Raw genomic sequence first — 6,141 nt, forward strand, 5'->3', positions numbered from 1 at the left:
CGTAATTTGAAAAATAAAATATGATTTTTTTTCAAATTCAAAACATAAATAGATATTTTATTAGTGCACAAAATGAACCATGCATCAGTTGCACACAATATCACTGTGTTCAAAGAAGAAAACAAAAAAACACATTAATTTCACATAAAAACAAAAACATAACTCAATGAATATTTACTGCAAATCAATGTGACTTTTGTTGTTGCCTTTCAGAGACAAGTTCAGAAATGCGTGGCTTCACTTTAGTAAGTGCCACTCTCATATCGTTTTCGCAACAAAGTCTGTTCCTTTTCTTCGTTTTTATGTCTACCATCCTCGAAAAGGATTGCTCGCAAAGAAACGTTGTAACAAACGGCATGAGTATCTCAAGGGCTTTCTCAGCAATAAGAGGGTACGTTACGATTTGGTGACATCAAAACGTTGAGAGCGTTGTTGTTCTGAAAAGTTGCTGTTGAACCTGGCTCTGTTAAAGTTCAATGATTTTGTCGAGGTATTCATCATTGACATCTGTTGTCGCAATACTAAACGTGAACGGCTGTCTCACCCATACTGGATATGGGGAAGTTTTGTTTTATTTTGTTTTTGAATTTCGCACAAAGCTACTCGAGAGCTATCTGTGCTAGCCGTCCCTAAGTTAACAGTGTAAGACTAGAGGGAAGGTAGCTAGTCATCATCACCCACCGCCAACTCTTGGGCTACTCTTTCACCAACGAATAGTGGGATTGATCAACACATTATAACGACCCCACGGCTGAAAGGGCGAGCATGTTTGGCGCAACGGGGATGCAAACCCGCAAGCCTCAGATTACGAGTCGCACGCCTTAACACGCTTGGCCATGCCGGGCCCGATGGGGAAGTATCCGTCGAGAGACTTTGCGAGCTCATCTAAGTGCATAGCAATTGCTTGCTTCAGTTCCCCGGGCACAGAGATGTCTCCGATCTCAGACACATCTTCGATCTTACTTACACAGTCGTCCAGCAGGGGGAAGGTTTGCGAAGTTATCATTCTCTGTTCGTCGTTTCCATGACAGTAGCTTTTTTTGAAAAGCCTTCAGGTTTTCTTTCACTTCGATGATGTTGACTCCACCGCCCTGCATCTGCTGATTGAGAGCATTGAAGATATCGGCTACGTACGCCAAAGTGAGAATGAACTCAGATTTTTCGAAGCAATCTGCATGACAATGTTGGTGCTCTCGTAAAAACAGGGCTAGTTCCACATACATAGCAAAAACACGATTCAGCACCTTTCCCCGGGATAACCAACGAACGTTAGAATGGTACAGAAGTACCTCGAATTCAGAGCCCATTTCATTACACAGCTCTTTGAAGATGCGGTGCTTCAGGGCACTATTTCGCACAAAGTTCACACATTCCACTACAATTTTTAATACTTCTGCCAGTTTTGAAGGCAAGGTTTTTGTTGCCAACGCATGCCTGTGCAGAACACAGTGCGTTACAATGATGTGAGGTACATCGGCTTTCACCAGTGCACCAAAACCAGAGTTTCGTACCAGAATGACTGGAGCTCCGTCCGAACAAACTGCAGAAACCATATCCTACGAAAGATCGTAGTCTCCGAAGAAGACATTCACAAGTTTCTTCACGTCGGCTGCCTTAGTTGTTGTTGTGAGAGGCTTACAAAATAAAAAAATCTTCTTTTATCTCGTCGTTCTTCACATATCGCACGAATAAAATAAGTTGGCTTAAATGGTACAGAAGTACCTCGAATTCAGAGCTCATTTCATTACCATCTGCCTCTGATGGTGTCATTTGAAAGAGGAATTTGGGATAACTTATTTTCAGCAGCTTTTCCCAGCATTATATTCCCCATCTTCAACGCAGCTGGTTTTACGAGTGCTTCACCAATGGTGTGTGGTTTGCCCTGCTTTGCGATCAAGTACGCAACTTCGTACGATGCTGTGAGGATCGGTTTGTCGATGGGTACAAAGCCGAGAACAGGCAAAGTGGCCTTTTCATCGAACCTGGCTCTCTTTACCTTGAATTCAGCAAGCGTTGTGCTCTTGTATTTCCCATCTCCATGCAGCTTTAGGGAGTGTTCTCTTAGTTTTGCCGGTGCTAGACTAGAATTGCTCAACTTTCCATTGCAAATCATGCATTGAGGACGCTGACTCCCATCATTTTCCCTTATACACGTGAATCCATATTCGTCCGACCACTTTCTGTTTTTGCTCGACATAGTTAGTATGAAGGGATTGAAAGATTAGGAAAAAAATCACAAATAACGCACGATTACTTGTTACAAGTCGACAGCTAAGCGCACGAAGTTCCCTGCAGCACAGATATTAAGGCTAAGTGATTTGACGTGATCAGCCGCAGCTAATGATGGCCAAGTGGAGCATGACATCACGAATCATACGAGTAGGGTGAACGGAACGGACACACACACAGTGTGTGTGTCTTGAACTCTGCCGAACTCCTGAGACTGACTCACCGAACCCCTGGGGTTCGACTGAACTCAGGTTAAGAACCACTGGTCTAATGACTTTGTAGCTCACATGGTTAATAAGTCTTGTGCTGGGCAGAGATTTCAAAAGATGTTTGGAAGGACAGGTTTATGCCACACAAAATTTTTACTAAAGTAAGTGTACCTAGATTCGAAAAGGTTGGGAAGCACTGCCCTAATATATTAAATTAGTGCAAAAAATAATAATGCCAAAAATAAAAGGTACATTGTATTTTGGTGTGTTTTTTTGTTACTGGAACAACAGTCTACTTATTAAATATTAAAGTGTTTCAGCAGTACTGTTTCAGTGAAGACTTTAAACTGGGATAAATAATATATTTATACCATAATAACAACTTGTTTTTTTATTTTAATGTACAATATAGTTTAAAATATGTAAAATAGCTCTCGGCTATATGAGCTTAACTGGTCATCATATGCTGGTTGGATGATGCTTGTGTCCCGTCCATCACGGGTATTGAAACTCGATTCTTATCGTTGTAAGCCTGCAGACGTACCGGTGAGCCACTGGTGGGCGTTATCAAATGTTAAGTTTTCATCTAGAAATAGACTGACCGCTATAGTGAAGGTGGACTAAAATTTCTTACATTAATTATTATCTACCAAAATCTGTAAAGTTGTTAATCCGTTGTGCATTAAACTTACATTGTTTTAAAAGTTCTTAATATAAATTTATAAACGAGGCAGGTTACATAAGCTAGCTGTCTCTAATATGTGAAATTCAAAAAAAGAAGGAAATTATCTAGTGAATACCAACAAGGCATTTTAGTATTTGGTAACGCCAGTGAGTTTTATTTTTGCAAGAAGTACACATTTTTGCAGAAGACAGTCCAATACTGGAGATTAAGCCTAGGAATAGTGCACTTTAGAACTGTTTCTCGACAGATACTATGTGCATGATGAACATAGTCCTAAATACCTCTCTCCTATAAATATATATTTAAGAAATATAAATCAAGCTGGCCACCATGCACTAGATGCTTAAAACTAGTTTTATTTTATTGTACCTTTCTTTATTTTTATTTATTTATTTATTTATTTTTATTTTATTTATTTTTTTAATTACAAAAAAGATTATATACAAGTGAAGAAAAAAAACACAAGAAAACGAATAGAAATATTGAAAAAAAACTTTAAATAATACTCTGGCCCAAAGTTCTACCCAATAACACACTCCAAAGAGTAGACGACATTAAAGTTAGGGATGGAGGAAGAGGTCTCGTGCACCTGACCCTCCTGGGTATTCAAAAATTAACATACCCAAATACTAATACAGAAGAAGCGAAGCGATGACAGCCTTAATGACCCTGGCAGTTGACAGGACTAAATCACAACTAACTAACTGGTAGCATTGCAAAACGACCTAATGATCCAGTAGGGTAGGCGATCTAAAAATTCTCTCTCTCAAAAAGGCCAAGCTATTTGTCCACTTTAAGTTAGCGAATTGTTGTTACTTATGTAGCAAATTAACTTTATTTGGTGAACAGAAGTGCATAATAACCGAAAAAGACATATTTATGTGGAATGTAGTTAATCTTATGAAACCCAATAGACGATGGCAGTATATAAGTCCATCACTCAGTCATTTACAATGATAACTAGTTTCCGCCCTTCTTCCAATCCACAGAAATATCCTTATTTTCTATTTCAATATGGTCAGCTCTATTGTTTCATCCAAGAGACCTACAATGGAAATGACCTTTCAATGGATTAGATAAGTGGGCTTGAAATTCAAACCAAAAAATATTTACATATGCATTCATATGGAAACTAGTGTTAAGATATAACTGTTCTCCAACCCTATGATGACTAGCTGCCTTCCCTCTAGTCTTACACTGCTAAATTAGGGACAGCTAGCACAGATAGCCCTCGAGTAGCTTTGTGCGAAATTCCAAAACAAACAAACAAACAAACAAACCCTATGAGTATCACAATGATAATAGACTTGCTTCAACTCTTCATAAGTAAGAGATTTATAGTTTGGTGCTGTACTTAAGAAGTTAATAATTTCTCCTATACTGCTGCATCATTATTTGCTCTAACTAAAGCCAAAATACATTTCAGGTGCATGATAATGGTGACCATGAATTTAAGTCATTCAAGTATTTTTGTTTGGTAGAAGTTTCAGTACTGGCTTATCTGAGAAAAAAAAGACTTCTCTGTTTCTGTTGGATACTGACTTCAGAGATAATCTAATTGATTAAAGTCATGGAGTATAATATTGGGAAATGTTAGAGTCAAATATAATACTGGGAAATGCTAGAGTCAAATATAATACTGGGAAATGCTAGAGTCAAATATAATATTGGGAAATGTTAGAGTTAAACCACGAAGGAGAAAAGTTTATGTAAACTGTTCAAGATTGATTTATTCACCAACTGATCAAGGAACCTACTAGAAATGATGTTATTATAGATACTTATTTTTAACAGAAATGGTTGAGAGGATGGAAGTTGAGGAACACCTAGGTACAACTGATCATTGCTGTGTTAGGTATGATGTTTTGTTGCATATAGAAATCAGGAATAACGACGTTTTTATTACAAATTTTGAAGGAATGCAACAAGAATTATCTGTTATGAACTGGGCAGCTGAGTTATTTAAAAGCACTGAGCAAGTGTGGAAGAAAAAGTTACAAAAACATTTTTCACTATTCAAAACAAATATATTCTGTGCAGAAAAAAAAAGATAGCTCCAAGTAAAAAACATGTTGAGGGTATCGGTATTAGCACTTTAATTAAAGTACAGAACAATGTTTCGACCTTCTTAGGTCATCTTCAAGTTTACAAAGAGACCTGAAAATGAACTAGAAAGATCGAAACGTTATTCTGTACTTTATTTAAATTAAAGTTTAATACCCATATCAGCCGTCTTGAAAATACAGTTTTACTTCAAGTTTTTTGTGTGTTTTTTGTCATCACGGAAAGTTGAACAAGCAATTGCATAAATTCTGAGCTTATCAAAACAAAATTGAGAAGTTTAAAAATGGTAAGGTTCCTGGGCCAGATAAGGCTTCACCGAGTGTTTTAAATAGAGGTCAAGGATTGAATATATGAGCCACTTGCCACAATTTTTTGTAAGTCCTTGAATAGTGGATAAGTACCAACAGATTGGAGATTAGCTAATTTCACTCTTATTTTAAAGGGAGGTAATATAAGTTATTCCAGTAATAATATGTTTATTAGTCTTACATGGGTTATGGGAAATGTTTTGGAAAATCTAATAAAAGATACTTTGCAACGTTATTTAACAAAGTTTAGAATTCTATCGGCTAGTCAACATCGATACAGTAAGGAAAAATTTTATCTTACAAATTTTTTGACATACTTTGAAAAATGTTACTGCATGTGAATATGATGGTGAGGGTATGGATTTGGTATATCTGGATTTTCAGAAAGCATTTGATAAAGTGACACATAAGAGACTTTTAAAGAAACTTATCGCTATAACTGTGGAGGATAAATTAACTAATTGGATAAAAAAGCAGGTTTACGGGAGAAAGCAGAGAGTTGTTATAAATGGAGTTCAATCATACTGGATTAATGTTGCAAGAGGTGTACCTCATGGCCCAGTCTTAGGTCCATAGCTTTTTGTTATCTACATTATTAACATAGATGAAGAAATAGTCAATAAATACTATTTATTTGATAGGGTTT

The sequence above is a fragment of the Tachypleus tridentatus genome, chromosome 8 (assembly GCF_004210375.1).
Source record: "Tachypleus tridentatus isolate NWPU-2018 chromosome 8, ASM421037v1, whole genome shotgun sequence".
Classification (NCBI taxonomy): Eukaryota; Metazoa; Arthropoda; class Merostomata; order Xiphosura; family Limulidae; genus Tachypleus; species Tachypleus tridentatus.